The sequence below is a fragment of the Schistocerca serialis genome, chromosome 6, assembly GCF_023864345.2.
Source record: "Schistocerca serialis cubense isolate TAMUIC-IGC-003099 chromosome 6, iqSchSeri2.2, whole genome shotgun sequence".
In the NCBI taxonomy this organism is placed as follows: domain Eukaryota; kingdom Metazoa; phylum Arthropoda; class Insecta; order Orthoptera; family Acrididae; genus Schistocerca; species Schistocerca serialis.
The window spans coordinates 655,513,445-655,541,175 of record NC_064643.1 but is presented as its reverse complement, the minus strand read 5'-3'; the positions used below and the strand labels follow the sequence as shown (position 1 = coordinate 655,541,175).

At 49.3% G+C, this 27,731-nt stretch overlaps 43 non-coding genes across 43 annotated transcripts; all 43 read right to left on the bottom strand.

Annotated features, from left to right (window-relative positions):
• Positions 1-442: 442 nt before the first annotated feature.
• On the bottom strand, positions 443-516 carry Trnan-guu (transfer RNA asparagine (anticodon GUU)). The gene has a single exon. It is a non-coding gene; the product is annotated as a tRNA-Asn (tRNA).
• Positions 517-849: 333 nt separating this feature from the next.
• On the bottom strand, positions 850-921 carry Trnat-cgu (transfer RNA threonine (anticodon CGU)). The gene has a single exon. It is a non-coding gene; the product is annotated as a tRNA-Thr (tRNA).
• Positions 922-1,610: 689 nt separating this feature from the next.
• On the bottom strand, positions 1,611-1,684 carry Trnan-guu (transfer RNA asparagine (anticodon GUU)). Its single transcript has one exon. It is a non-coding gene; the product is annotated as a tRNA-Asn (tRNA).
• Positions 1,685-2,017: 333 nt separating this feature from the next.
• Trnat-cgu (transfer RNA threonine (anticodon CGU)) lies at positions 2,018-2,089 on the bottom strand. Its single transcript has one exon. It is a non-coding gene; the product is annotated as a tRNA-Thr (tRNA).
• Positions 2,090-2,778: 689 nt separating this feature from the next.
• Positions 2,779-2,852, bottom strand: Trnan-guu (transfer RNA asparagine (anticodon GUU)). Its single transcript has one exon. It is a non-coding gene; the product is annotated as a tRNA-Asn (tRNA).
• A 334-nt stretch (positions 2,853-3,186) lies between these two features.
• On the bottom strand, positions 3,187-3,258 carry Trnat-cgu (transfer RNA threonine (anticodon CGU)). Its single transcript has one exon. It is a non-coding gene; the product is annotated as a tRNA-Thr (tRNA).
• A 689-nt stretch (positions 3,259-3,947) lies between these two features.
• On the bottom strand, positions 3,948-4,021 carry Trnan-guu (transfer RNA asparagine (anticodon GUU)). The gene has a single exon. It is a non-coding gene; the product is annotated as a tRNA-Asn (tRNA).
• Positions 4,022-4,355: 334 nt separating this feature from the next.
• On the bottom strand, positions 4,356-4,427 carry Trnat-cgu (transfer RNA threonine (anticodon CGU)). Its single transcript has one exon. It is a non-coding gene; the product is annotated as a tRNA-Thr (tRNA).
• Positions 4,428-5,116: 689 nt separating this feature from the next.
• Trnan-guu (transfer RNA asparagine (anticodon GUU)) lies at positions 5,117-5,190 on the bottom strand. The gene has a single exon. It is a non-coding gene; the product is annotated as a tRNA-Asn (tRNA).
• Positions 5,191-5,524: 334 nt separating this feature from the next.
• Positions 5,525-5,596, bottom strand: Trnat-cgu (transfer RNA threonine (anticodon CGU)). Its single transcript has one exon. It is a non-coding gene; the product is annotated as a tRNA-Thr (tRNA).
• Positions 5,597-6,285: 689 nt separating this feature from the next.
• On the bottom strand, positions 6,286-6,359 carry Trnan-guu (transfer RNA asparagine (anticodon GUU)). The gene has a single exon. It is a non-coding gene; the product is annotated as a tRNA-Asn (tRNA).
• Positions 6,360-6,693: 334 nt separating this feature from the next.
• Positions 6,694-6,765, bottom strand: Trnat-cgu (transfer RNA threonine (anticodon CGU)). The gene has a single exon. It is a non-coding gene; the product is annotated as a tRNA-Thr (tRNA).
• A 689-nt stretch (positions 6,766-7,454) lies between these two features.
• On the bottom strand, positions 7,455-7,528 carry Trnan-guu (transfer RNA asparagine (anticodon GUU)). The gene has a single exon. It is a non-coding gene; the product is annotated as a tRNA-Asn (tRNA).
• A 333-nt stretch (positions 7,529-7,861) lies between these two features.
• Positions 7,862-7,936, bottom strand: Trnat-cgu (transfer RNA threonine (anticodon CGU)). The gene has a single exon. It is a non-coding gene; the product is annotated as a tRNA-Thr (tRNA).
• A 686-nt stretch (positions 7,937-8,622) lies between these two features.
• Positions 8,623-8,696, bottom strand: Trnan-guu (transfer RNA asparagine (anticodon GUU)). The gene has a single exon. It is a non-coding gene; the product is annotated as a tRNA-Asn (tRNA).
• A 334-nt stretch (positions 8,697-9,030) lies between these two features.
• Trnat-cgu (transfer RNA threonine (anticodon CGU)) lies at positions 9,031-9,102 on the bottom strand. The gene has a single exon. It is a non-coding gene; the product is annotated as a tRNA-Thr (tRNA).
• A 689-nt stretch (positions 9,103-9,791) lies between these two features.
• On the bottom strand, positions 9,792-9,865 carry Trnan-guu (transfer RNA asparagine (anticodon GUU)). Its single transcript has one exon. It is a non-coding gene; the product is annotated as a tRNA-Asn (tRNA).
• Positions 9,866-10,199: 334 nt separating this feature from the next.
• Positions 10,200-10,271, bottom strand: Trnat-cgu (transfer RNA threonine (anticodon CGU)). The gene has a single exon. It is a non-coding gene; the product is annotated as a tRNA-Thr (tRNA).
• A 689-nt stretch (positions 10,272-10,960) lies between these two features.
• On the bottom strand, positions 10,961-11,034 carry Trnan-guu (transfer RNA asparagine (anticodon GUU)). Its single transcript has one exon. It is a non-coding gene; the product is annotated as a tRNA-Asn (tRNA).
• A 334-nt stretch (positions 11,035-11,368) lies between these two features.
• Positions 11,369-11,440, bottom strand: Trnat-cgu (transfer RNA threonine (anticodon CGU)). The gene has a single exon. It is a non-coding gene; the product is annotated as a tRNA-Thr (tRNA).
• Positions 11,441-12,129: 689 nt separating this feature from the next.
• Trnan-guu (transfer RNA asparagine (anticodon GUU)) lies at positions 12,130-12,203 on the bottom strand. Its single transcript has one exon. It is a non-coding gene; the product is annotated as a tRNA-Asn (tRNA).
• A 334-nt stretch (positions 12,204-12,537) lies between these two features.
• On the bottom strand, positions 12,538-12,609 carry Trnat-cgu (transfer RNA threonine (anticodon CGU)). The gene has a single exon. It is a non-coding gene; the product is annotated as a tRNA-Thr (tRNA).
• Positions 12,610-13,298: 689 nt separating this feature from the next.
• On the bottom strand, positions 13,299-13,372 carry Trnan-guu (transfer RNA asparagine (anticodon GUU)). Its single transcript has one exon. It is a non-coding gene; the product is annotated as a tRNA-Asn (tRNA).
• Positions 13,373-13,706: 334 nt separating this feature from the next.
• Trnat-cgu (transfer RNA threonine (anticodon CGU)) lies at positions 13,707-13,778 on the bottom strand. Its single transcript has one exon. It is a non-coding gene; the product is annotated as a tRNA-Thr (tRNA).
• A 689-nt stretch (positions 13,779-14,467) lies between these two features.
• Positions 14,468-14,541, bottom strand: Trnan-guu (transfer RNA asparagine (anticodon GUU)). The gene has a single exon. It is a non-coding gene; the product is annotated as a tRNA-Asn (tRNA).
• Positions 14,542-14,875: 334 nt separating this feature from the next.
• Positions 14,876-14,947, bottom strand: Trnat-cgu (transfer RNA threonine (anticodon CGU)). Its single transcript has one exon. It is a non-coding gene; the product is annotated as a tRNA-Thr (tRNA).
• A 689-nt stretch (positions 14,948-15,636) lies between these two features.
• Positions 15,637-15,710, bottom strand: Trnan-guu (transfer RNA asparagine (anticodon GUU)). Its single transcript has one exon. It is a non-coding gene; the product is annotated as a tRNA-Asn (tRNA).
• A 334-nt stretch (positions 15,711-16,044) lies between these two features.
• Positions 16,045-16,116, bottom strand: Trnat-cgu (transfer RNA threonine (anticodon CGU)). The gene has a single exon. It is a non-coding gene; the product is annotated as a tRNA-Thr (tRNA).
• A 689-nt stretch (positions 16,117-16,805) lies between these two features.
• Positions 16,806-16,879, bottom strand: Trnan-guu (transfer RNA asparagine (anticodon GUU)). The gene has a single exon. It is a non-coding gene; the product is annotated as a tRNA-Asn (tRNA).
• Positions 16,880-17,213: 334 nt separating this feature from the next.
• Positions 17,214-17,285, bottom strand: Trnat-cgu (transfer RNA threonine (anticodon CGU)). The gene has a single exon. It is a non-coding gene; the product is annotated as a tRNA-Thr (tRNA).
• A 689-nt stretch (positions 17,286-17,974) lies between these two features.
• Trnan-guu (transfer RNA asparagine (anticodon GUU)) lies at positions 17,975-18,048 on the bottom strand. The gene has a single exon. It is a non-coding gene; the product is annotated as a tRNA-Asn (tRNA).
• A 334-nt stretch (positions 18,049-18,382) lies between these two features.
• Positions 18,383-18,454, bottom strand: Trnat-cgu (transfer RNA threonine (anticodon CGU)). Its single transcript has one exon. It is a non-coding gene; the product is annotated as a tRNA-Thr (tRNA).
• Positions 18,455-19,143: 689 nt separating this feature from the next.
• On the bottom strand, positions 19,144-19,217 carry Trnan-guu (transfer RNA asparagine (anticodon GUU)). Its single transcript has one exon. It is a non-coding gene; the product is annotated as a tRNA-Asn (tRNA).
• A 334-nt stretch (positions 19,218-19,551) lies between these two features.
• Positions 19,552-19,623, bottom strand: Trnat-cgu (transfer RNA threonine (anticodon CGU)). Its single transcript has one exon. It is a non-coding gene; the product is annotated as a tRNA-Thr (tRNA).
• Positions 19,624-20,312: 689 nt separating this feature from the next.
• On the bottom strand, positions 20,313-20,386 carry Trnan-guu (transfer RNA asparagine (anticodon GUU)). Its single transcript has one exon. It is a non-coding gene; the product is annotated as a tRNA-Asn (tRNA).
• A 334-nt stretch (positions 20,387-20,720) lies between these two features.
• Trnat-cgu (transfer RNA threonine (anticodon CGU)) lies at positions 20,721-20,792 on the bottom strand. Its single transcript has one exon. It is a non-coding gene; the product is annotated as a tRNA-Thr (tRNA).
• A 689-nt stretch (positions 20,793-21,481) lies between these two features.
• On the bottom strand, positions 21,482-21,555 carry Trnan-guu (transfer RNA asparagine (anticodon GUU)). Its single transcript has one exon. It is a non-coding gene; the product is annotated as a tRNA-Asn (tRNA).
• Positions 21,556-21,889: 334 nt separating this feature from the next.
• On the bottom strand, positions 21,890-21,961 carry Trnat-cgu (transfer RNA threonine (anticodon CGU)). Its single transcript has one exon. It is a non-coding gene; the product is annotated as a tRNA-Thr (tRNA).
• Positions 21,962-22,650: 689 nt separating this feature from the next.
• Positions 22,651-22,724, bottom strand: Trnan-guu (transfer RNA asparagine (anticodon GUU)). The gene has a single exon. It is a non-coding gene; the product is annotated as a tRNA-Asn (tRNA).
• Positions 22,725-23,058: 334 nt separating this feature from the next.
• On the bottom strand, positions 23,059-23,130 carry Trnat-cgu (transfer RNA threonine (anticodon CGU)). Its single transcript has one exon. It is a non-coding gene; the product is annotated as a tRNA-Thr (tRNA).
• A 689-nt stretch (positions 23,131-23,819) lies between these two features.
• On the bottom strand, positions 23,820-23,893 carry Trnan-guu (transfer RNA asparagine (anticodon GUU)). The gene has a single exon. It is a non-coding gene; the product is annotated as a tRNA-Asn (tRNA).
• A 333-nt stretch (positions 23,894-24,226) lies between these two features.
• Trnat-cgu (transfer RNA threonine (anticodon CGU)) lies at positions 24,227-24,298 on the bottom strand. The gene has a single exon. It is a non-coding gene; the product is annotated as a tRNA-Thr (tRNA).
• Positions 24,299-24,987: 689 nt separating this feature from the next.
• Trnan-guu (transfer RNA asparagine (anticodon GUU)) lies at positions 24,988-25,061 on the bottom strand. Its single transcript has one exon. It is a non-coding gene; the product is annotated as a tRNA-Asn (tRNA).
• Between the last annotated feature and the right edge of the window lie 2,670 nt (positions 25,062-27,731).

Here is a 27,731-nt window from a genome sequence, read left to right as displayed (position 1 = left end):
GCCTTTCGGCTCCTCTCTCTGGCTACAGTGCGCTGTTGTCCACAGTGGCACTGGCGTTGCCCATGGGGCTTCATGTAAGGCGACTGCACGTCGCTCGGCCAACAGCGGCCTACTGCAGACCGACACTTAAGACACACCAAATACAAATCGACATCGAGAGACAGGCCCTGTCATATGGCACTCGCGACGTATATGCTGAAATTGAATGTAAAGAATACGTCTTTTGTAGCGGGCGTCCCTCTACTGCAGTGTCACACATGACGAATAAAAAGGAAAACAGCAGAACGTCTGTGTAGGGCCATGTTTTTACCTACAGTGTCACTTGGCTGAATGTGTATAAGGCTCTGTGGCATCACTCAAACGCAGCCAAATTGTCACACTAGCTGTGTATCTCTAACAAAGTTGACGTATGTCCTCACCTCGGCGCCGGTTAAAACGATTTCGCCCCCGGGTGGGCTCGAACCACCAACCTTTCGGTTAACAGCCGAACGCGCTAGCCGATTGCGCCACGGAGGCCTTGACTTTGGCTCCCTTGTGCTCTGTATATCAACGCAATTCGTATACCTTCTGCAGGAATCTCGCAGAATGGTAGCATTTGCTTACGCCTCTTCACATGGATAACGTGCATGCACACTGTAGCGAGGCTCGTAAACGAATGACATCGCCAAGCATGACATTATACTACAAAATGCATACAAACCAATGTTCTGCCTATGCATTCAGAAAACCTCTGAGGCCAGTAGAATACTTGTCATAGGTTGTAGAACATCCCTTTCATTCAGTGTACTGCCATGTGTTAGATGCTGCTCGAGATAGCTCCGCTCCTTGCAGGAAGGTTTAAAAAATGAATGCCTTCTGTGAGGTTCGAACTCACGACCCCTGGTTTACGAGACCAGTGCTCTACCACTGAGCTAAGAAGGCGGCAGCTTAGCGTTTGTGAGCTATCCCCAAATTGTTACTTCATCATACTGAATCTTGCAGCCCTCGACCAGATATCGGACTTGGCACACAGCTGCTGCTGGGGGTGTCCACATTGCCGTTTTCCAAATCTCTTGAATGTTTCGCCCTTACGATCGACGACGAGCGTCGGCCCACCAAAAGTTAGCGGTCTGCACAATCCTGACCTAGTGCACAGCTTGTGGGATAGCGTGGCTCGACTGCGAAATGCGCCTTTCGGCTCCTCTCTCTGGCTACAGTGCGCTGTTGTCCACAGTGGCACTGGCGTTGCCCATGGGGCTTCATGTAAGGCGACTGCACGTCGCTCGGCCAACAGCGGCCTACTGCAGACCGACACTTAAGACACACCAAATACAAATCGACATCGAGAGACAGGCCCTGTCATATGGCACTCGCGACGTATATGCTGAAATTGAATGTAAAGAATACGTCTTTTGTAGCGGGCGTCCCTCTACTGCAGTGTCACACATGACGAATAAAAAGGAAAACAGCAGAACGTCTGTGTAGGGCCATGTTTTTACCTACAGTGTCACTTGGCTGAATGTGTATAAGGCTCTGTGGCATCACTCAAACGCAGCCAAATTGTCACACTAGCTGTGTATCTCTAACAAAGTTGACGTATGTCCTCACCTCGGTGCCGGTTAAAACGATTTCGCCCCCGGGTGGGCTCGAACCACCAACCTTTCGGTTAACAGCCGAACGCGCTAGCCGATTGCGCCACGGAGGCCTTGACTTTGGCTCCCTTGTGCTCTGTATATCAACGCAATTCGTATACCTTCTGCAGGAATCTCGCAGAATGGTAGCATTTGCTTACGCCTCTTCACATGGATAACGTGCATGCACACTGTAGCGAGGCTCGTAAACGAATGACATCGCCAAGCATGACATTATACTACAAAATGCATACAAACCAATGTTCTGCCTATGCATTCAGAAAACCTCTGAGGCCAGTAGAATACTTGTCATAGGTTGTAGAACATCCCTTTCATTCAGTGTACTGCCATGTGTTAGATGCTGCTCGAGATAGCTCCGCTCCTTGCAGGAAGGTTTAAAAAATGAATGCCTTCTGTGAGGTTCGAACTCACGACCCCTGGTTTACGAGACCAGTGCTCTACCACTGAGCTAAGAAGGCGGCAGCTTAGCGTTTGTGAGCTATCCCCAAATTGTTACTTCATCATACTGAATCTTGCAGCCCTCGACCAGATATCGGACTTGGCACACGGCTGCTGCTGGGGGTGTCCACATTGCCGTTTTCCAAATCTCTTGAATGTTTCGCCCTTACGATCGACGACGAGCGTCGGCCCACCAAAAGTTAGCGGTCTGCACAATCCTGACCTAGTGCACAGCTTGTGGGATAGCGTGGCTCGACTGCGAAATGCGCCTTTCGGCTCCTCTCTCTGGCTACAGTGCGCTGTTGTCCACAGTGGCACTGGCGTTGCCCATGGGGCTTCATGTAAGGCGACTGCACGTCGCTCGGCCAACAGCGGCCTACTGCAGACCGACACTTAAGACACACCAAATACAAATCGACATCGAGAGACAGGCCCTGTCATATGGCACTCGCGACGTATATGCTGAAATTGAATGTAAAGAATACGTCTTTTGTAGCGGGCGTCCCTCTACTGCAGTGTCACACATGACGAATAAAAAGGAAAACAGCAGAACGTCTGTGTAGGGCCATGTTTTTACCTACAGTGTCACTTGGCTGAATGTGTATAAGGCTCTGTGGCATCACTCAAACGCAGCCAAATTGTCACACTAGCTGTGTATCTCTAACAAAGTTGACGTATGTCCTCACCTCGGTGCCGGTTAAAACGATTTCGCCCCCGGGTGGGCTCGAACCACCAACCTTTTGGTTAACAGCCGAACGCGCTAGCCGATTGCGCCACGGAGGCCTTGACTTTGGCTCCCTTGTGCTCTGTATATCAACGCAATTCGTATACCTTCTGCAGGAATCTCGCAGAATGGTAGCATTTGCTTACGCCTCTTCACATGGATAACGTGCATGCACACTGTAGCGAGGCTCGTAAACGAATGACATCGCCAAGCATGACATTATACTACAAAATGCATACAAACCAATGTTCTGCCTATGCATTCAGAAAACCTCTGAGGCCAGTAGAATACTTGTCATAGGTTGTAGAACATCCCTTTCATTCAGTGTACTGCCATGTGTTAGATGCTGCTCGAGATAGCTCCGCTCCTTGCAGGAAGGTTTAAAAAAATGAATGCCTTCTGTGAGGTTCGAACTCACGACCCCTGGTTTACGAGACCAGTGCTCTACCACTGAGCTAAGAAGGCGGCAGCTTAGCGTTTGTGAGCTATCCCCAAATTGTTACTTCATCATACTGAATCTTGCAGCCCTCGACCAGATATCGGACTTGGCACACAGCTGCTGCTGGGGGTGTCCACATTGCCGTTTTCCAAATCTCTTGAATGTTTCGCCCTTACGATCGACGACGAGCGTCGGCCCACCAAAAGTTAGCGGTCTGCACAATCCTGACCTAGTGCACAGCTTGTGGGATAGCGTGGCTCGACTGCGAAATGCGCCTTTCGGCTCCTCTCTCTGGCTACAGTGCGCTGTTGTCCACAGTGGCACTGGCGTTGCCCATGGGGCTTCATGTAAGGCGACTGCACGTCGCTCGGCCAACAGCGGCCTACTGCAGACCGACACTTAAGACACACCAAATACAAATCGACATCGAGAGACAGGCCCTGTCATATGGCACTCGCGACGTATATGCTGAAATTGAATGTAAAGAATACGTCTTTTGTAGCGGGCGTCCCTCTACTGCAGTGTCACACATGACGAATAAAAAGGAAAACAGCAGAACGTCTGTGTAGGGCCATGTTTTTACCTACAGTGTCACTTGGCTGAATGTGTATAAGGCTCTGTGGCATCACTCAAACGCAGCCAAATTGTCACACTAGCTGTGTATCTCTAACAAAGTTGACGTATGTCCTCACCTCGGTGCCGGTTAAAACGATTTCGCCCCCGGGTGGGCTCGAACCACCAACCTTTTGGTTAACAGCCGAACGCGCTAGCCGATTGCGCCACGGAGGCCTTGACTTTGGCTCCCTTGTGCTCTGTATATCAACGCAATTCGTATACCTTCTGCAGGAATCTCGCAGAATGGTAGCATTTGCTTACGCCTCTTCACATGGATAACGTGCATGCACACTGTAGCGAGGCTCGTAAACGAATGACATCGCCAAGCATGACATTATACTACAAAATGCATACAAACCAATGTTCTGCCTATGCATTCAGAAAACCTCTGAGGCCAGTAGAATACTTGTCATAGGTTGTAGAACATCCCTTTCATTCAGTGTACTGCCATGTGTTAGATGCTGCTCGAGATAGCTCCGCTCCTTGCAGGAAGGTTTAAAAAAATGAATGCCTTCTGTGAGGTTCGAACTCACGACCCCTGGTTTACGAGACCAGTGCTCTACCACTGAGCTAAGAAGGCGGCAGCTTAGCGTTTGTGAGCTATCCCCAAATTGTTACTTCATCATACTGAATCTTGCAGCCCTCGACCAGATATCGGACTTGGCACACAGCTGCTGCTGGGGGTGTCCACATTGCCGTTTTCCAAATCTCTTGAATGTTTCGCCCTTACGATCGACGACGAGCGTCGGCCCACCAAAAGTTAGCGGTCTGCACAATCCTGACCTAGTGCACAGCTTGTGGGATAGCGTGGCTCGACTGCGAAATGCGCCTTTCGGCTCCTCTCTCTGGCTACAGTGCGCTGTTGTCCACAGTGGCACTGGCGTTGCCCATGGGGCTTCATGTAAGGCGACTGCACGTCGCTCGGCCAACAGCGGCCTACTGCAGACCGACACTTAAGACACACCAAATACAAATCGACATCGAGAGACAGGCCCTGTCATATGGCACTCGCGACGTATATGCTGAAATTGAATGTAAAGAATACGTCTTTTGTAGCGGGCGTCCCTCTACTGCAGTGTCACACATGACGAATAAAAAGGAAAACAGCAGAACGTCTGTGTAGGGCCATGTTTTTACCTACAGTGTCACTTGGCTGAATGTGTATAAGGCTCTGTGGCATCACTCAAACGCAGCCAAATTGTCACACTAGCTGTGTATCTCTAACAAAGTTGACGTATGTCCTCACCTCGGTGCCGGTTAGAACGATTTCGCCCCCGGGTGGGCTCGAACCACCAACCTTTCGGTTAACAGCCGAACGCGCTAGCCGATTGCGCCACGGAGGCCTTGACTTTGGCTCCCTTGTGCTCTGTATATCAACGCAATTCGTATACCTTCTGCAGGAATCTCGCAGAATGGTAGCATTTGCTTACGCCTCTTCACATGGATAACGTGCATGCACACTGTAGCGAGGCTCGTAAACGAATGACATCGCCAAGCATGACATTATACTACAAAATGCATACAAACCAATGTTCTGCCTATGCATTCAGAAAACCTCTGAGGCCAGTAGAATACTTGTCATAGGTTGTAGAACATCCCTTTCATTCAGTGTACTGCCATGTGTTAGATGCTGCTCGAGATAGCTCCGCTCCTTGCAGGAAGGTTTAAAAAAATGAATGCCTTCTGTGAGGTTCGAACTCACGACCCCTGGTTTACGAGACCAGTGCTCTACCACTGAGCTAAGAAGGCGGCAGCTTAGCGTTTGTGAGCTATCCCCAAATTGTTACTTCATCATACTGAATCTTGCAGCCCTCGACCAGATATCGGACTTGGCACACAGCTGCTGCTGGGGGTGTCCACATTGCCGTTTTCCAAATCTCTTGAATGTTTCGCCCTTACGATCGACGACGAGCGTCGGCCCACCAAAAGTTAGCGGTCTGCACAATCCTGACCTAGTGCACAGCTTGTGGGATAGCGTGGCTCGACTGCGAAATGCGCCTTTCGGCTCCTCTCTCTGGCTACAGTGCGCTGTTGTCCACAGTGGCACTGGCGTTGCCCATGGGGCTTCATGTAAGGCGACTGCACGTCGCTCGGCCAACAGCGGCCTACTGCAGACCGACACTTAAGACACACCAAATACAAATCGACATCGAGAGACAGGCCCTGTCATATGGCACTCGCGACGTATATGCTGAAATTGAATGTAAAGAATACGTCTTTTGTAGCGGGCGTCCCTCTACTGCAGTGTCACACATGACGAATAAAAAGGAAAACAGCAGAACGTCTGTGTAGGGCCATGTTTTTACCTACAGTGTCACTTGGCTGAATGTGTATAAGGCTCTGTGGCATCACTCAAACGCAGCCAAATTGTCACACTAGCTGTGTATCTCTAACAAAGTTGACGTATGTCCTCACCTCGGTGCCGGTTAAAACGATTTCGCCCCCGGGTGGGCTCGAACCACCAACCTTTCGGTTAACAGCCGAACGCGCTAGCCGATTGCGCCACGGAGGCCTTGACTTTGGCTCCCTTGTGCTCTGTATATCAACGCAATTCGTATACCTTCTGCAGGAATCTCGCAGAATGGTAGCATTTGCTTACGCCTCTTCACATGGATAACGTGCATGCACACTGTAGCGAGGCTCGTAAACGAATGACATCGCCAAGCATGACATTATACTACAAAATGCATACAAACCAATGTTCTGCCTATGCATTCAGAAAACCTCTGAGGCCAGTAGAATACTTGTCATAGGTTGTAGAACATCCCTTTCATTCAGTGTACTGCCATGTGTTAGATGCTGCTCGAGATAGCTCCGCTCCTTGCAGGAAGGTTTAAAAAAATGAATGCCTTCTGTGAGGTTCGAACTCACGACCCCTGGTTTACGAGACCAGTGCTCTACCACTGAGCTAAGAAGGCGGCAGCTTAGCGTTTGTGAGCTATCCCCAAATTGTTACTTCATCATACTGAATCTTGCAGCCCTCGACCAGATATCGGACTTGGCACACGGCTGCTGCTGGGGGTGTCCACATTGCCGTTTTCCAAATCTCTTGAATGTTTCGCCCTTACGATCGACGACGAGCGTCGGCCCACCAAAAGTTAGCGGTCTGCACAATCCTGACCTAGTGCACAGCTTGTGGGATAGCGTGGCTCGACTGCGAAATGCGCCTTTCGGCTCCTCTCTCTGGCTACAGTGCGCTGTTGTCCACAGTGGCACTGGCGTTGCCCATGGGGCTTCATGTAAGGCGACTGCACGTCGCTCGGCCAACAGCGGCCTACTGCAGACCGACACTTAAGACACACCAAATACAAATCGACATCGAGAGACAGGCCCTGTCATATGGCACTCGCGACGTATATGCTGAAATTGAATGTAAAGAATACGTCTTTTGTAGCGGGCGTCCCTCTACTGCAGTGTCACACATGACGAATAAAAAGGAAAACAGCAGAACGTCTGTGTAGGGCCATGTTTTTACCTACAGTGTCACTTGGCTGAATGTGTATAAGGCTCTGTGGCATCACTCAAACGCAGCCAAATTGTCACACTAGCTGTGTATCTCTAACAAAGTTGACGTATGTCCTCACCTCGGTGCCGGTTAAAACGATTTCGCCCCCGGGTGGGCTCGAACCACCAACCTTTCGGTTAACAGCCGAACGCACTAGCCGATTGCGCCACGGAGGCCTTGACTTTGGCTCCCTTGTGCTCTATATATCAACGCAATTCGTATACCTTCTGCAGGAATCTCGCAGAATGGTAGCATTTGCTTACGCCTCTTCACATGGATAACGTGCATGCACACTGTAGCGAGGCTCGTAAACGAATGACATCGCCAAGCATGACATTATACTACAAAATGCATACAAACCAATGTTCTGCCTATGCATTCAGAAAACCTCTGAGGCCAGTAGAATACTTGTCATAGGTTGTAGAACATCCCTTTCATTCAGTGTACTGCCATGTGTTAGATGCTGCTCGAGATAGCTCCGCTCCTTGCAGGAAGGTTTAAAAAATGAATGCCGTCTGTGAGGTTCGAACTCACGACCCCTGGTTTACGAGACCAGTGCTCTACCACTGAGCTACGAAGGCGGCAGCTTAGCGTTTGTGAGCTATCCCCAAATTGTTACTTCATCATACTGAATCTTGCAGCCCTCGACCAGATATCGGACTTGGCACACAGCTGCTGCTGGGGGTGTCCACATTGCCGTTTTCCAAATCTCTTGAATGTTTCGCCCTTACGATCGACGACGAGCGTCGGCCCACCAAAAGTTAGCGGTCTGCACAATCCTGACCTAGTGCACAGCTTGTGGGATAGCGTGGCTCGACTGCGAAATGCGCCTTTCGGCTCCTCTCTCTGGCTACAGTGCGCTGTTGTCCACAGTGGCACTGGCGTTGCCCATGGGGCTTCATGTAAGGCGACTGCACGTCGCTCGGCCAACAGCGGCCTACTGCAGACCGACACTTAAGACACACCAAATACAAATCGACATCGAGAGACAGGCCCTGTCATATGGCACTCGCGACGTATATGCTGAAATTGAATGTAAAGAATACGTCTTTTGTAGCGGGCGTCCCTCTACTGCAGTGTCACACATGACGAATAAAAAGGAAAACAGCAGAACGTCTGTGTAGGGCCATGTTTTTACCTACAGTGTCACTTGGCTGAATGTGTATAAGGCTCTGTGGCATCACTCAAACGCAGCCAAATTGTCACACTAGCTGTGTATCTCTAACAAAGTTGACGTATGTCCTCACCTCGGTGCCGGTTAAAACGATTTCGCCCCCGGGTGGGCTCGAACCACCAAGCTTTTGGTTAACAGCCGAACGCGCTAGCCGATTGCGCCACGGAGGCCTTGACTTTGGCTCCCTTGTGCTCTGTATATCAACGCAATTCGTATACCTTCTGCAGGAATCTCGCAGAATGGTAGCATTTGCTTACGCCTCTTCACGTGGATAACGTGCATGCACACTGTAGCGAGGCTCGTAAACGAATGACATCGCCAAGCATGACATTATACTACAAAATGCATACAAACCAATGTTCTGCCTATGCATTCAGAAAACCTCTGAGGCCAGTAGAATACTTGTCATAGGTTGTAGAACATCCCTTTCATTCAGTGTACTGCCATGTGTTAGATGCTGCTCGAGATAGCTCCGCTCCTTGCAGGAAGGTTTAAAAAAATGAATGCCTTCTGTGAGGTTCGAACTCACGACCCCTGGTTTACGAGACCAGTGCTCTACCACTGAGCTAATAAGGCGGCAGCTTAGCGTTTGTGAGCTATCCCCAAATTGTTACTTCATCATACTGAATCTTGCAGCCCTCGACCAGATATCGGACTTGGCACACAGCTGCTGCTGGGGGTGTCCACATTGCCGTTTTCCAAATCTCTTGAATGTTTCGCCCTTACGATCGACGACGAGCGTCGGCCCACCAAAAGTTAGCGGTCTGCACAATCCTGACCTAGTGCACAGCTTGTGGGATAGCGTGGCTCGACTGCGAAATGCGCCTTTCGGCTCCTCTCTCTGGCTACAGTGCGCTGTTGTCCACAGTGGCACTGGCGTTGCCCATGGGGCTTCATGTAAGGCGACTGCACGTCGCTCGGCCAACAGCGGCCTACTGCAGACCGACACTTAAGACACACCAAATACAAATCGACATCGAGAGACAGGCCCTGTCATATGGCACTCGCGACGTATATGCTGAAATTGAATGTAAAGAATACGTCTTTTGTAGCGGGCGTCCCTCTACTGCAGTGTCACACATGACGAATAAAAAGGAAAACAGCAGAACGTCTGTGTAGGGCCATGTTTTTACCTACAGTGTCACTTGGCTGAATGTGTATAAGGCTCTGTGGCATCACTCAAACGCAGCCAAATTGTCACACTAGCTGTGTATCTCTAACAAAGTTGACGTATGTCCTCACCTCGGTGCCGGTTAAAACGATTTCGCCCCCGGGTGGGCTCGAACCACCAACCTTTCGGTTAACAGCCGAACGCGCTAGCCGATTGCGCCACGGAGGCCTTGACTTTGGCTCCCTTGTGCTCTGTATATCAACGCAATTCGTATACCTTCTGCAGGAATCTCGCAGAATGGTAGCATTTGCTTACGCCTCTTCACATGGATAACGTGCATGCACACTGTAGCGAGGCTCGTAAACGAATGACATCGCCAAGCATGACATTATACTACAAAATGCATACAAACCAATGTTCTGCCTATGCATTCAGAAAACCTCTGAGGCCAGTAGAATACTTGTCATAGGTTGTAGAACATCCCTTTCATTCAGTGTACTGCCATGTGTTAGATGCTGCTCGAGATAGCTCCGCTCCTTGCAGGAAGGTTTAAAAAAATGAATGCCTTCTGTGAGGTTCGAACTCACGACCCCTGGTTTACGAGACCAGTGCTCTACCGCTGAGCTAAGAAGGCGGCAGCTTAGCGTTTGTGAGCTATCCCCAAATTGTTACTTCATCATACTGAATCTTGCAGCCCTCGACCAGATATCGGACTTGGCACACAGCTGCTGCTGGGGGTGTCCACATTGCCGTTTTCCAAATCTCTTGAATGTTTCGCCCTTACGATCGACGACGAGCGTCGGCCCACCAAAAGTTAGCGGTCTGCACAATCCTGACCTAGTGCACAGCTTGTGGGATAGCGTGGCTCGACTGCGAAATGCGCCTTTCGGCTCCTCTCTCTGGCTACAGTGCGCTGTTGTCCACAGTGGCACTGGCGTTGCCCATGGGGCTTCATGTAAGGCGACTGCACGTCGCTCGGCCAACAGCGGCCTACTGCAGACCGACACTTAAGACACACCAAATACAAATCGACATCGAGAGACAGGCCCTGTCATATGGCACTCGCGACGTATATGCTGAAATTGAATGTAAAGAATACGTCTTTTGTAGCGGGCGTCCCTCTACTGCAGTGTCACACATGACGAATAAAAAGGAAAACAGCAGAACGTCTGTGTAGGGCCATGTTTTTACCTACAGTGTCACTTGGCTGAATGTGTATAAGGCTCTGTGGCATCACTCAAACGCAGCCAAATTGTCACACTAGCTGTGTATCTCTAACAAAGTTGACGTATGTCCTCACCTCGGTGCCGGTTAAAACGATTTCGCCCCCGGGTGGGCTCGAACCACCAACCTTTCGGTTAACAGCCGAACGCGCTAGCCGATTGCGCCACGGAGGCCTTGACTTTGGCTCCCTTGTGCTCTGTATATCAACGCAATTCGTATACCTTCTGCAGGAATCTCGCAGAATGGTAGCATTTGCTTACGCCTCTTCACATGGATAACGTGCATGCACACTGTAGCGAGGCTCGTAAACGAATGACATCGCCAAGCATGACATTATACTACAAAATGCATACAAACCAATGTTCTGCCTATGCATTCAGAAAACCTCTGAGGCCAGTAGAATACTTGTCATAGGTTGTAGAACATCCCTTTCATTCAGTGTACTGCCATGTGTTAGATGCTGCTCGAGATAGCTCCGCTCCTTGCAGGAAGGTTTAAAAAAATGAATGCCTTCTGTGAGGTTCGAACTCACGACCCCTGGTTTACGAGACCAGTGCTCTACCACTGAGCTAAGAAGGCGGCAGCTTAGCGTTTGTGAGCTATCCCCAAATTGTTACTTCATCATACTGAATCTTGCAGCCCTCGACCAGATATCGGACTTGGCACACGGCTGCTGCTGGGGGTGTCCACATTGCCGTTTTCCAAATCTCTTGAATGTTTCGCCCTTACGATCGACGACGGGCGTCGGCCCACCAAAAGTTAGCGGTCTGCACAATCCTGACCTAGTGCACAGCTTGTGGGATAGCGTGGCTCGACTGCGAAATGCGCCTTTCGGCTCCTCTCTCTGGCTACAGTGCGCTGTTGTCCACAGTGGCACTGGCGTTGCCCATGGGGCTTCATGTAAGGCGACTGCACGTCGCTCGGCCAACAGCGGCCTACTGCAGACCGACACTTAAGACACACCAAATACAAATCGACATCGAGAGACAGGCCCTGTCATATGGCACTCGCGACGTATATGCTGAAATTGAATGTAAAGAATACGTCTTTTGTAGCGGGCGTCCCTCTACTGCAGTGTCACACATGACGAATAAAAAGGAAAACAGCAGAACGTCTGTGTAGGGCCATGTTTTTACCTACAGTGTCACTTGGCTGAATGTGTATAAGGCTCTGTGGCATCACTCAAACGCAGCCAAATTGTCACACTAGCTGTGTATCTCTAACAAAGTTGACGTATGTCCTCACCTCGGTGCCGGTTAAAACGATTTCGCCCCCGGGTGGGCTCGAACCACCAACCTTTTGGTTAACAGCCGAACGCGCTAGCCGATTGCGCCACGGAGGCCTTGACTTTGGCTCCCTTGTGCTCTGTATATCAACGCAATTCGTATACCTTCTGCAGGAATCTCGCAGAATGGTAGCATTTGCTTACGCCTCTTCACGTGGATAACGTGCATGCACACTGTAGCGAGGCTCGTAAACGAATGACATCGCCAAGCATGACATTATACTACAAAATGCATACAAACCAATGTTCTGCCTATGCATTCAGAAAACCTCTGAGGCCAGTAGAATACTTGTCATAGGTTGTAGAACATCCCTTTCATTCAGTGTACTGCCATGTGTTAGATGCTGCTCGAGATAGCTCCGCTCCTTGCAGGAAGGTTTAAAAAAATGAATGCCTTCTGTGAGGTTCGAACTCACGACCCCTGGTTTACGAGACCAGTGCTCTACCACTGAGCTAAGAAGGCGGCAGCTTAGCGTTTGTGAGCTATCCCCAAATTGTTACTTCATCATACTGAATCTTGCAGCCCTCGACCAGATATCGGACTTGGCACACAGCTGCTGCTGGGGGTGTCCACATTGCCGTTTTCCAAATCTCTTGAATGTTTCGCCCTTACGATCGGCGACGAGCGTCGGCCCACCAAAAGTTAGCGGTCTGCACAATCCTGACCTAGTGCACAGCTTGTGGGATAGCGTGGCTCGACTGCGAAATGCGCCTTTCGGCTCCTCTCTCTGGCTACAGTGCGCTGTTGTCCACAGTGGCACTGGCGTTGCCCATGGGGCTTCATGTAATGCGACTGCACGTCGCTCGGCCAACAGCGGCCTACTGCAGACCGACACTTAAGACACACCAAATACAAATCGACATCGAGAGACAGGCCCTGTCATATGGCACTCGCGACGTATATGCTGAAATTGAATGTAAAGAATACGTCTTTTGTAGCGGGCGTCCCTCTACTGCAGTGTCACACATGACGAATAAAAAGGAAAACAGCAGAACGTCTGTGTAGGGCCATGTTTTTACCTACAGTGTCACTTGGCTGAATGTGTATAAGGCTCTGTGGCATCACTCAAACGCAGCCAAATTGTCACACTAGCTGTGTATCTCTAACAAAGTTGACGTATGTCCTCACCTCGGTGCCGGTTAAAACGATTTCGCCCCCGGGTGGGCTCGAACCACCAACCTTTCGGTTAACAGCCGAACGCGCTAGCCGATTGCGCCACGGAGGCCTTGACTTTGGCTCCCTTGTGCTCTGTATATCAACGCAATTCGTATACCTTCTGCAGGAATCTCGCAGAATGGTAGCATTTGCTTACGCCTCTTCACATGGATAACGTGCATGCACACTGTAGTGAGGCTCGTAAACGAATGACATCGCCAAGCATGACATTATACTACAAAATGCATACAAACCAATGTTCTGCCTATGCATTCAGAAAACCTCTGAGGCCAGTAGAATACTTGTCATAGGTTGTAGAACATCCCTTTCATTCAGTGTACTGCCATGTGTTAGATGCTGCTCGAGATAGCTCCGCTCCTTGCAGGAAGGTTTAAAAAAATGAATGCCTTCTGTGAGGTTCGAACTCACGACCCCTGGTTTACGAGACCAGTGCTCTACCACTGAGCTAAGAAGGCGGCAGCTTAGCGTTTGTGAGCTATCCCCAAATTGTTACTTCATCATACTGAATCTTGCAGCCCTCGACCAGATATCGGACTTGGCACACGGCTGCTGCTGGGGGTGTCCACATTGCCGTTTTCCAAATCTCTTGAATGTTTCGCCCTTACGATCGACGACGGGCGTCGGCCCACCAAAAGTTAGCGGTCTGCACAATCCTGACCTAGTGCACAGCTTGTGGGATAGCGTGGCTCGACTGCGAAATGCGCCTTTCGGCTCCTCTCTCTGGCTACAGTGCGCTGTTGTCCACAGTGGCACTGGCGTTGCCCATGGGGCTTCATGTAAGGCGACTGCACGTCGCTCGGCCAACAGCGGCCTACTGCAGACCGACACTTAAGACACACCAAATACAAATCGACATCGAGAGACAGGCCCTGTCATATGGCACTCGCGACGTATATGCTGAAATTGAATGTAAAGAATACGTCTTTTGTAGCGGGCGTCCCTCTACTGCAGTGTCACACATGACGAATAAAAAGGAAAACAGCAGAACGTCTGTGTAGGGCCATGTTTTTACCTACAGTGTCACTTGGCTGAATGTGTATAAGGCTCTGTGGCATCACTCAAACGCAGCCAAATTGTCACACTAGCTGTGTATCTCTAACAAAGTTGACGTATGTCCTCACCTCGGTGCCGGTTAAAACGATTTCGCCCCCGGGTGGGCTCGAACCACCAACCTTTTGGTTAACAGCCGAACGCGCTAGCCGATTGCGCCACGGAGGCCTTGACTTTGGCTCCCTTGTGCTCTGTATATCAACGCAATTCGTATACCTTCTGCAGGAATCTCGCAGAATGGTAGCATTTGCTTACGCCTCTTCACGTGGATAACGTGCATGCACACTGTAGCGAGGCTCGTAAACGAATGACATCGCCAAGCATGACATTATACTACAAAATGCATACAAACCAATGTTCTGCCTATGCATTCAGAAAACCTCTGAGGCCAGTAGAATACTTGTCATAGGTTGTAGAACATCCCTTTCATTCAGTGTACTGCCATGTGTTAGATGCTGCTCGAGATAGCTCCGCTCCTTGCAGGAAGGTTTAAAAAAATGAATGCCTTCTGTGAGGTTCGAACTCACGACCCCTGGTTTACGAGACCAGTGCTCTACCACTGAGCTAAGAAGGCGGCAGCTTAGCGTTTGTGAGCTATCCCCAAATTGTTACTTCATCATACTGAATCTTGCAGCCCTCGACCAGATATCGGACTTGGCACACAGCTGCTGCTGGGGGTGTCCACATTGCCGTTTTCCAAATCTCTTGAATGTTTCGCCCTTACGATCGGCGACGAGCGTCGGCCCACCAAAAGTTAGCGGTCTGCACAATCCTGACCTAGTGCACAGCTTGTGGGATAGCGTGGCTCGACTGCGAAATGCGCCTTTCGGCTCCTCTCTCTGGCTACAGTGCGCTGTTGTCCACAGTGGCACTGGCGTTGCCCATGGGGCTTCATGTAATGCGACTGCACGTCGCTCGGCCAACAGCGGCCTACTGCAGACCGACACTTAAGACACACCAAATACAAATCGACATCGAGAGACAGGCCCTGTCATATGGCACTCGCGACGTATATGCTGAAATTGAATGTAAAGAATACGTCTTTTGTAGCGGGCGTCCCTCTACTGCAGTGTCACACATGACGAATAAAAAGGAAAACAGCAGAACGTCTGTGTAGGGCCATGTTTTTACCTACAGTGTCACTTGGCTGAATGTGTATAAGGCTCTGTGGCATCACTCAAACGCAGCCAAATTGTCACACTAGCTGTGTATCTCTAACAAAGTTGACGTATGTCCTCACCTCGGTGCCGGTTAAAACGATTTCGCCCCCGGGTGGGCTCGAACCACCAACCTTTCGGTTAACAGCCGAACGCGCTAGCCGATTGCGCCACGGAGGCCTTGACTTTGGCTCCCTTGTGCTCTGTATATCAACGCAATTCGTATACCTTCTGCAGGAATCTCGCAGAATGGTAGCATTTGCTTACGCCTCTTCACATGGATAACGTGCATGCACACTGTAGCGAGGCTCGTAAACGAATGACATCGCCAAGCATGACATTATACTACAAAATGCATACAAACCAATGTTCTGCCTATGCATTCAGAAAACCTCTGAGGCCAGTAGAATACTTGTCATAGGTTGTAGAACATCCCTTTCATTCAGTGTACTGCCATGTGTTAGATGCTGCTCGAGATAGCTCCGCTCCTTGCAGGAAGGTTTAAAAAAATGAATGCCTTCTGTGAGGTTCGAACTCACGACCCCTGGTTTACGAGACCAGTGCTCTACCACTGAGCTAAGAAGGCGGCAGCTTAGCGTTTGTGAGCTATCCCCAAATTGTTACTTCATCATACTGAATCTTGCAGCCCTCGACCAGATATCGGACTTGGCACACGGCTGCTGCTGGGGGTGTCCACATTGCCGTTTTCCAAATCTCTTGAATGTTTCGCCCTTACGATCGACGACGGGCGTCGGCCCACCAAAAGTTAGCGGTCTGCACAATCCTGACCTAGTGCACAGCTTGTGGGATAGCGTGGCTCGACTGCGAAATGCGCCTTTCGGCTCCTCTCTCTGGCTACAGTGCGCTGTTGTCCACAGTGGCACTGGCGTTGCCCATGGGGCTTCATGTAAGGCGACTGCACGTCGCTCGGCCAACAGCGGCCTACTGCAGACCGACACTTAAGACACACCAAATACAAATCGACATCGAGAGACAGGCCCTGTCATATGGCACTCGCGACGTATATGCTGAAATTGAATGTAAAGAATACGTCTTTTGTAGCGGGCGTCCCTCTACTGCAGTGTCACACATGACGAATAAAAAGGAAAACAGCAGAACGTCTGTGTAGGGCCATGTTTTTACCTACAGTGTCACTTGGCTGAATGTGTATAAGGCTCTGTGGCATCACTCAAACGCAGCCAAATTGTCACACTAGCTGTGTATCTCTAACAAAGTTGACGTATGTCCTCACCTCGGTGCCGGTTAAAACGATTTCGCCCCCGGGTGGGCTCGAACCACCAACCTTTCGGTTAACAGCCGAACGCGCTAGCCGATTGCGCCACGGAGGCCTTGACTTTGGCTCCCTTGTGCTCTGTATATCAACGCAATTCGTATACCTTCTGCAGGAATCTCGCAGAATGGTAGCATTTGCTTACGCCTCTTCACATGGATAACGTGCATGCACACTGTAGCGAGGCTCGTAAACGAATGACATCGCCAAGCATGACATTATACTACAAAATGCATACAAACCAATGTTCTGCCTATGCATTCAGAAAACCTCTGAGGCCAGTAGAATACTTGTCATAGGTTGTAGAACATCCCTTTCATTCAGTGTACTGCCATGTGTTAGATGCTGCTCGAGATAGCTCCGCTCCTTGCAGGAAGGTTTAAAAAAATGAATGCCTTCTGTGAGGTTCGAACTCACGACCCCTGGTTTACGAGACCAGTGCTCTACCACTGAGCTAAGAAGGCGGCAGCTTAGCGTTTGTGAGCTATCCCCAAATTGTTACTTCATCATACTGAATCTTGCAGCCCTCGACCAGATATCGGACTTGGCACACGGCTGCTGCTGGGGGTGTCCACATTGCCGTTTTCCAAATCTCTTGAATGTTTCGCCCTTACGATCGACGACGGGCGTCGGCCCACCAAAAGTTAGCGGTCTGCACAATCCTGACCTAGTGCACAGCTTGTGGGATAGCGTGGCTCGACTGCGAAATGCGCCTTTCGGCTCCTCTCTCTGGCTACAGTGCGCTGTTGTCCACAGTGGCACTGGCGTTGCCCATGGGGCTTCATGTAAGGCGACTGCACGTCGCTCGGCCAACAGCGGCCTACTGCAGACCGACACTTAAGACACACCAAATACAAATCGACATCGAGAGACAGGCCCTGTCATATGGCACTCGCGACGTATATGCTGAAATTGAATGTAAAGAATACGTCTTTTGTAGCGGGCGTCCCTCTACTGCAGTGTCACACATGACGAATAAAAAGGAAAACAGCAGAACGTCTGTGTAGGGCCATGTTTTTACCTACAGTGTCACTTGGCTGAATGTGTATAAGGCTCTGTGGCATCACTCAAACGCAGCCAAATTGTCACACTAGCTGTGTATCTCTAACAAAGTTGACGTATGTCCTCACCTCGGTGCCGGTTAAAACGATTTCGCCCCCGGGTGGGCTCGAACCACCAACCTTTTGGTTAACAGCCGAACGCGCTAGCCGATTGCGCCACGGAGGCCTTGACTTTGGCTCCCTTGTGCTCTGTATATCAACGCAATTCGTATACCTTCTGCAGGAATCTCGCAGAATGGTAGCATTTGCTTACGCCTCTTCACGTGGATAACGTGCATGCACACTGTAGCGAGGCTCGTAAACGAATGACATCGCCAAGCATGACATTATACTACAAAATGCATACAAACCAATGTTCTGCCTATGCATTCAGAAAACCTCTGAGGCCAGTAGAATACTTGTCATAGGTTGTAGAACATCCCTTTCATTCAGTGTACTGCCATGTGTTAGATGCTGCTCGAGATAGCTCCGCTCCTTGCAGGAAGGTTTAAAAAAATGAATGCCTTCTGTGAGGTTCGAACTCACGACCCCTGGTTTACGAGACCAGTGCTCTACCACTGAGCTAAGAAGGCGGCAGCTTAGCGTTTGTGAGCTATCCCCAAATTGTTACTTCATCATACTGAATCTTGCAGCCCTCGACCAGATATCGGACTTGGCACACAGCTGCTGCTGGGGGTGTCCACATTGCCGTTTTCCAAATCTCTTGAATGTTTCGCCCTTACGATCGGCGACGAGCGTCGGCCCACCAAAAGTTAGCGGTCTGCACAATCCTGACCTAGTGCACAGCTTGTGGGATAGCGTGGCTCGACTGCGAAATGCGCCTTTCGGCTCCTCTCTCTGGCTACAGTGCGCTGTTGTCCACAGTGGCACTGGCGTTGCCCATGGGGCTTCATGTAATGCGACTGCACGTCGCTCGGCCAACAGCGGCCTACTGCAGACCGACACTTAAGACACACCAAATACAAATCGACATCGAGAGACAGGCCCTGTCATATGGCACTCGCGACGTATATGCTGAAATTGAATGTAAAGAATACGTCTTTTGTAGCGGGCGTCCCTCTACTGCAGTGTCACACATGACGAATAAAAAGGAAAACAGCAGAACGTCTGTGTAGGGCCATGTTTTTACCTACAGTGTCACTTGGCTGAATGTGTATAAGGCTCTGTGGCATCACTCAAACGCAGCCAAATTGTCACACTAGCTGTGTATCTCTAACAAAGTTGACGTATGTCCTCACCTCGGTGCCGGTTAAAACGATTTCGCCCCCGGGTGGGCTCGAACCACCAACCTTTCGGTTAACAGCCGAACGCGCTAGCCGATTGCGCCACGGAGGCCTTGACTTTGGCTCCCTTGTGCTCTGTATATCAACGCAATTCGTATACCTTCTGCAGGAATCTCGCAGAATGGTAGCATTTGCTTACGCCTCTTCACATGGATAACGTGCATGCACACTGTAGCGAGGCTCGTAAACGAATGACATCGCCAAGCATGACATTATACTACAAAATGCATACAAACCAATGTTCTGCCTATGCATTCAGAAAACCTCTGAGGCCAGTAGAATACTTGTCATAGGTTGTAGAACATCCCTTTCATTCAGTGTACTGCCATGTGTTAGATGCTGCTCGAGATAGCTCCGCTCCTTGCAGGAAGGTTTAAAAAAATGAATGCCTTCTGTGAGGTTCGAACTCACGACCCCTGGTTTACGAGACCAGTGCTCTACCACTGAGCTAAGAAGGCGGCAGCTTAGCGTTTGTGAGCTATCCCCAAATTGTTACTTCATCATACTGAATCTTGCAGCCCTCGACCAGATATCGGACTTGGCACACGGCTGCTGCTGGGGGTGTCCACATTGCCGTTTTCCAAATCTCTTGAATGTTTCGCCCTTACGATCGACGACGGGCGTCGGCCCACCAAAAGTTAGCGGTCTGCACAATCCTGACCTAGTGCACAGCTTGTGGGATAGCGTGGCTCGACTGCGAAATGCGCCTTTCGGCTCCTCTCTCTGGCTACAGTGCGCTGTTGTCCACAGTGGCACTGGCGTTGCCCATGGGGCTTCATGTAAGGCGACTGCACGTCGCTCGGCCAACAGCGGCCTACTGCAGACCGACACTTAAGACACACCAAATACAAATCGACATCGAGAGACAGGCCCTGTCATATGGCACTCGCGACGTATATGCTGAAATTGAATGTAAAGAATACGTCTTTTGTAGCGGGCGTCCCTCTACTGCAGTGTCACACATGACGAATAAAAAGGAAAACAGCAGAACGTCTGTGTAGGGCCATGTTTTTACCTACAGTGTCACTTGGCTGAATGTGTATAAGGCTCTGTGGCATCACTCAAACGCAGCCAAATTGTCACACTAGCTGTGTATCTCTAACAAAGTTGACGTATGTCCTCACCTCGGTGCCGGTTAAAACGATTTCGCCCCCGGGTGGGCTCGAACCACCAACCTTTCGGTTAACAGCCGAACGCGCTAGCCGATTGCGCCACGGAGGCCTTGACTTTGGCTCCCTTGTGCTCTGTATATCAACGCAATTCGTATACCTTCTGCAGGAATCTCGCAGAATGGTAGCATTTGCTTACGCCTCTTCACATGGATAACGTGCATGCACACTGTAGCGAGGCTCGTAAACGAATGACATCGCCAAGCATGACATTATACTACAAAATGCATACAAACCAATGTTCTGCCTATGCATTCAGAAAACCTCTGAGGCCAGTAGAATACTTGTCATAGGTTGTAGAACATCCCTTTCATTCAGTGTACTGCCATGTGTTAGATGCTGCTCGAGATAGCTCCGCTCCTTGCAGGAAGGTTTAAAAAAATGAATGCCTTCTGTGAGGTTCGAACTCACGACCCCTGGTTTACGAGACCAGTGCTCTACCACTGAGCTAAGAAGGCGGCAGCTTAGCGTTTGTGAGCTATCCCCAAATTGTTACTTCATCATACTGAATCTTGCAGCCCTCGACCAGATATCGGACTTGGCACACGGCTGCTGCTGGGGGTGTCCACATTGCCGTTTTCCAAATCTCTTGAATGTTTCGCCCTTACGATCGACGACGGGCGTCGGCCCACCAAAAGTTAGCGGTCTGCACAATCCTGACCTAGTGCACAGCTTGTGGGATAGCGTGGCTCGACTGCGAAATGCGCCTTTCGGCTCCTCTCTCTGGCTACAGTGCGCTGTTGTCCACAGTGGCACTGGCGTTGCCCATGGGGCTTCATGTAAGGCGACTGCACGTCGCTCGGCCAACAGCGGCCTACTGCAGACCGACACTTAAGACACACCAAATACAAATCGACATCGAGAGACAGGCCCTGTCATATGGCACTCGCGACGTATATGCTGAAATTGAATGTAAAGAATACGTCTTTTGTAGCGGGCGTCCCTCTACTGCAGTGTCACACATGACGAATAAAAAGGAAAACAGCAGAACGTCTGTGTAGGGCCATGTTTTTACCTACAGTGTCACTTGGCTGAATGTGTATAAGGCTCTGTGGCATCACTCAAACGCAGCCAAATTGTCACACTAGCTGTGTATCTCTAACAAAGTTGACGTATGTCCTCACCTCGGTGCCGGTTAAAACGATTTCGCCCCCGGGTGGGCTCGAACCACCAACCTTTTGGTTAACAGCCGAACGCGCTAGCCGATTGCGCCACGGAGGCCTTGACTTTGGCTCCCTTGTGCTCTGTATATCAACGCAATTCGTATACCTTCTGCAGGAATCTCGCAGAATGGTAGCATTTGCTTACGCCTCTTCACGTGGATAACGTGCATGCACACTGTAGCGAGGCTCGTAAACGAATGACATCGCCAAGCATGACATTATACTACAAAATGCATACAAACCAATGTTCTGCCTATGCATTCAGAAAACCTCTGAGGCCAGTAGAATACTTGTCATAGGTTGTAGAACATCCCTTTCATTCAGTGTACTGCCATGTGTTAGATGCTGCTCGAGATAGCTCCGCTCCTTGCAGGAAGGTTTAAAAAAATGAATGCCTTCTGTGAGGTTCGAACTCACGACCCCTGGTTTACGAGACCAGTGCTCTACCACTGAGCTAAGAAGGCGGCAGCTTAGCGTTTGTGAGCTATCCCCAAATTGTTACTTCATCATACTGAATCTTGCAGCCCTCGACCAGATATCGGACTTGGCACACAGCTGCTGCTGGGGGTGTCCACATTGCCGTTTTCCAAATCTCTTGAATGTTTCGCCCTTACGATCGACGACGAGCGTCGGCCCACCAAAAGTTAGCGGTCTGCACAATCCTGACCTAGTGCACAGCTTGTGGGATAGCGTGGCTCGACTGCGAAATGCGCCTTTCGGCTCCTCTCTCTGGCTACAGTGCGCTGTTGTCCACAGTGGCACTGGCGTTGCCCATGGGGCTTCATGTAAGGCGACTGCACGTCGCTCGGCCAACAGCGGCCTACTGCAGACCGACACTTAAGACACACCAAATACAAATCGACATCGAGAGACAGGCCCTGTCATATGGCACTCGCGACGTATATGCTGAAATTGAATGTAAAGAATACGTCTTTTGTAGCGGGCGTCCCTCTACTGCAGTGTCACACATGACGAATAAAAAGGAAAACAGCAGAACGTCTGTGTAGGGCCATGTTTTTACCTACAGTGTCACTTGGCTGAATGTGTATAAGGCTCTGTGGCATCACTCAAACGCAGCCAAATTGTCACACTAGCTGTGTATCTCTAACAAAGTTGACGTATGTCCTCACCTCGGTGCCGGTTAAAACGATTTCGCCCCCGGGTGGGCTCGAACCACCAACCTTTCGGTTAACAGCCGAACGCGCTAGCCGATTGCGCCACGGAGGCCTTGACTTTGGCTCCCTTGTGCTCTGTATATCAACGCAATTCGTATACCTTCTGCAGGAATCTCGCAGAATGGTAGCATTTGCTTACGCCTCTTCACATGGATAACGTGCATGCACACTGTAGCGAGGCTCGTAAACGAATGACATCGCCAAGCATGACATTATACTACAAAATGCATACAAACCAATGTTCTGCCTATGCATTCAGAAAACCTCTGAGGCCAGTAGAATACTTGTCATAGGTTGTAGAACATCCCTTTCATTCAGTGTACTGCCATGTGTTAGATGCTGCTCGAGATAGCTCCGCTCCTTGCAGGAAGGTTTAAAAAAATGAATGCCTTCTGTGAGGTTCGAACTCACGACCCCTGGTTTACGAGACCAGTGCTCTACCGCTGAGCTAAGAAGGCGGCAGCTTAGCGTTTGTGAGCTATCCCCAAATTGTTACTTCATCATACTGAATCTTGCAGCCCTCGACCAGATATCGGACTTGGCACACAGCTGCTGCTGGGGGTGTCCACATTGCCGTTTTCCAAATCTCTTGAATGTTTCGCCCTTACGATCGACGACGAGCGTCGGCCCACCAAAAGTTAGCGGTCTGCACAATCCTGACCTAGTGCACAGCTTGTGGGATAGCGTGGCTCGACTGCGAAATGCGCCTTTCGGCTCCTCTCTCTGGCTACAGTGCGCTGTTGTCCACAGTGGCACTGGCGTTGCCCATGGGGCTTCATGTAAGGCGACTGCACGTCGCTCGGCCAACAGCGGCCTACTGCAGACCGACACTTAAGACACACCAAATACAAATCGACATCGAGAGACAGGCCCTGTCATATGGCACTCGCGACGTATATGCTGAAATTGAATGTAAAGAATACGTCTTTTGTAGCGGGCGTCCCTCTACTGCAGTGTCACACATGACGAATAAAAAGGAAAACAGCAGAACGTCTGTGTAGGGCCATGTTTTTACCTACAGTGTCACTTGGCTGAATGTGTATAAGGCTCTGTGGCATCACTCAAACGCAGCCAAATTGTCACACTAGCTGTGTATCTCTAACAAAGTTGACGTATGTCCTCACCTCGGTGCCGGTTAAAACGATTTCGCCCCCGGGTGGGCTCGAACCACCAACCTTTCGGTTAACAGCCGAACGCGCTAGCCGATTGCGCCACGGAGGCCTTGACTTTGGCTCCCTTGTGCTCTGTATATCAACGCAATTCGTATACCTTCTGCAGGAATCTCGCAGAATGGTAGCATTTGCTTACGCCTCTTCACATGGATGACGTGCATGCACACTGTAGCGAGGCTCGTAAACGAATGACATCGCCAAGCATGACATTATACTACAAAATGCATACAAACCAATGTTCTGCCTATGCATTCAGAAAACCTCTGAGGCCAGTAGAATACTTGTCATAGGTTGTAGAACATCCCTTTCATTCAGTGTACTGCCATGTGTTAGATGCTGCTCGAGATAGCTCCGCTCCTTGCAGGAAGGTTTAAAAAATGAATGCCTTCTGTGAGGTTCGAACTCACGACCCCTGGTTTACGAGACCAGTGCTCTACCACTGAGCTAAGAAGGCGGCAGCTTAGCGTTTGTGAGCTATCCCCAAATTGTTACTTCATCATACTGAATCTTGCAGCCCTCGACCAGATATCGGATTTGGCACACAGCTGCTGCTGGGGGTGTCCACATTGCCGTTTTCCAAATCTCTTGAATGTTTCGCCCTTACGATCGACGACGAGCGTCGGCCCACCAAAAGTTAGCGGTCTGCACAATCCTGACCTAGTGCACAGCTTGTGGGATAGCGTGGCTCGACTGCGAAATGCGCCTTTCGGCTCCTCTCTCTGGCTACAGTGCGCTGTTGTCCACAGTGGCACTGGCGTTGCCCATGGGGCTTCATGTAAGGCGACTGCACGTCGCTCAGCCAACAGCGGCCTACTGCAGACCGACACTTAAGACACACCAAATACAAATCGACATCGAGAGACAGGCCCTGTCATATGGCACTCGCGACGTATATGCTGAAATTGAATGTAAAGAATACGTCTTTTGTAGCGGGCGTCCCTCTACTGCAGTGTCACACATGACGAATAAAAAGGAAAACAGCAGAACGTCTGTGTAGGGCCATGTTTTTACCTACAGTGTCACTTGGCTGAATGTGTATAAGGCTCTGTGGCATCACTCAAACGCAGCCAAATTGTCACACTAGCTGTGTATCTCTAACAAAGTTGACGTATGTCCTCACCTCGGTGCCGGTTAAAACGATTTCGCCCCCGGGTGGGCTCGAACCACCAACCTTTCGGTTAACAGCCGAACGCGCTAGCCGATTGCGCCACGGAGGCCTTGACTTTGGCTCCCTTGTGCTCTGTATATCAACGCAATTCGTATACCTTCTGCAGGAATCTCGCAGAATGGTAGCATTTGCTTACGCCTCTTCACATGGATAACGTGCATGCACACTGTAGCGAGGCTCGTAAACGAATGACATCGCCAAGCATGACATTATACTACAAAATGCATACAAACCAATGTTCTGCCTATGCATTCAGAAAACCTCTGAGGCCAGTAGAATACTTGTCATAGGTTGTAGAACATCCCTTTCATTCAGTGTACTGCCATGTGTTAGATGCTGCTCGAGATAGCTCCGCTCCTTGCAGGAAGGTTTAAAAAATGAATGCCTTCTGTGAGGTTCGAACTCACGACCCCTGGTTTACGAGACCAGTGCTCTACCACTTTTTTTTTTTTTTTTTTTTTTTACTTGTTTTTTTTTTTTTTTTTTTTTTTTTTTTTTTTTTTTTTTTTTTTTTTTTAGGGCCTCCCATCTCCCCTTCTAGCCCTTCCATTCGCTCTCCTTCATGCGCCTTCTTCGGCGAGCTTCATTGCTAAAATCAAATGAAATACTCCTTTGCAAGTAAGGGAATCCATATCAAACGTGGTGAGAAAAGTAAATGTCTCCATCCAAATGAACTTATTTTGTAACGTTGGATGGTTGTTCAAAATAACTGAAAATAATCTGGTGAAAATTGTGGATAAAGAAAGAAAAATTAATGGTTAACTGAGAAACGTAGGCTTCGTAAGGACACACACAGTACAAGACACTAATCTCTTTTTTTTTTTTTTTTTTTTTTTTTTAAGCATAGGCATAGAATGCAAGGCCTTTTCAGGGTTCTGCGAAGGCCTTCACGGCTACCGTAGCGGCCCTGGGGCCCACGAAGTCCCCACCGTACGTCGCCCTTAGCAGCAATCCCCTACTTTGGCATCGCAAAATCCGATATTTTATCCGCTATTCGTCATTGCGTACGTCATCCGATGCCTTGTTTGTCAAATAATATTTTTAGCATGTTACCATACAAGGTCTTGTGGTGTCGTTGTCCACATATTTTATAATATTCCAGTAATAGATGTTGCTCATAGTCCAGTACGTCGGGCAGGCCGAGGTTATTAATGACATAATTGACATAGTTCCCCAGTAGCCATAGGGTAACATTATTCTTTTGAATTGGGAAAGCAACGCTTTCGGGGTTGACGAGAATGTCGACAGTAAGGTGTCTGCCGTCGTTCCTATTGATAAACGCCACCTGTTGGCGGACTCTGTCCCAAATGACCTGGTAGCCGTTGCATATGAGACGATGCCGGAGGGTGTCTATCACATTACAACGTGGACACTGATTTGTGTCACTCAATCCTATAGACTGTAATCTTTCATTTGTGGCAACGGTATTATTGACAACCTTGTACCAGGCACCGCGCACATTGGTGGACAGTACTTTATTGTTTATATTCTTCCATATATTTTGCCAATTTCGGGTGGGATATTTTGATTCCATTCTGTTACGGTTGTCCTTTGTAGTAAGGCAATCCATGATGAAACTACAGTTTCTTTTGGTCCTATCCGCGACAATGCAATGCAGATAACTGAGTTCTAAATAGTAGAATCTGATGTGCTGCAATTTGTAAGAGATTGTACTTATGTTAATAGGTGGTTCCATACTCTCCGGTGTAAGGATTCGGAAAAGTTTCGATGATAAATTATTGTGGCGGTCTTCTAAAAGCTGAAGTGTACGCTTGATATAAAGAGCCGTAGTTTTGCGGCGGATATCGGTCAGTCCGAGGCCTCATTCTCGCGGTTTTAAAGGTATAGTACTGGCCGCCACTTTAAATATCTCACCTCTCCAAACATACTTGCAGATGAAGCTCATGATGGTTTTGGATATCGCTTTAGGTATCGGCAGTATTTGACCTACATATACTGCTTTCGAAAGGACAGCGCAGTTGATTAATTGCACCCTTTGGATAATGTTCAAGTCTCTAAGTCGGTTCATTATTAAAGTACCTCGAATACTATGTAAGACCTTCTTCCAGTTGAATGTCGTTGTTTGCAGGGGGCATCGGTAGAACCTCACACCTAACGCAGTGTGATGGTCTACAGACCTGGCCCATTCGAGGGCAGTGTTCCTGAAGCCATGGAGATTTAGAAAGGAGCTTTTCATATCGTTGATTTGCGCTCCCGTTGCGAAGCAGTAAAGGCGAACAATCTCTCTCAGTCTTACAACGTCGTCATTACTTCTGACGATGACACCGACGTCGTCGGCGTAAGCGTTGGTAGCGTTACTGACCCCTGAAATTGATATGCCTTCTAATTCCTTGTTTAATCGTTTCAGCAAAGGTTCTAGTGCGACCACAAATAGCATCATTGATAAAGGACTTCCCTGCGGGACACCATTTGCTATTTCGACATCTCGAGTATAGTGTCCATTGATTAAAATTTTGGTTTTCATCCCTTGCAATAGATTTTTTAAGACAATTAAAAATTTGTCGTTAAAACCTATATGCATCAGAGTGGTAAATAAATATTCATGGTTTACCCTATCAAAGGCTTTAGAAAAGTCGATAAAAACGAGGCCAGCCTTCGTCAATGTCGTTGAGAAGATACTGATTATGTCCCTGTATTCGCAGACTGTTTTAAAAATATTCCGACCCGGGAGACACGTTTGATGGGGACCAATTACTGT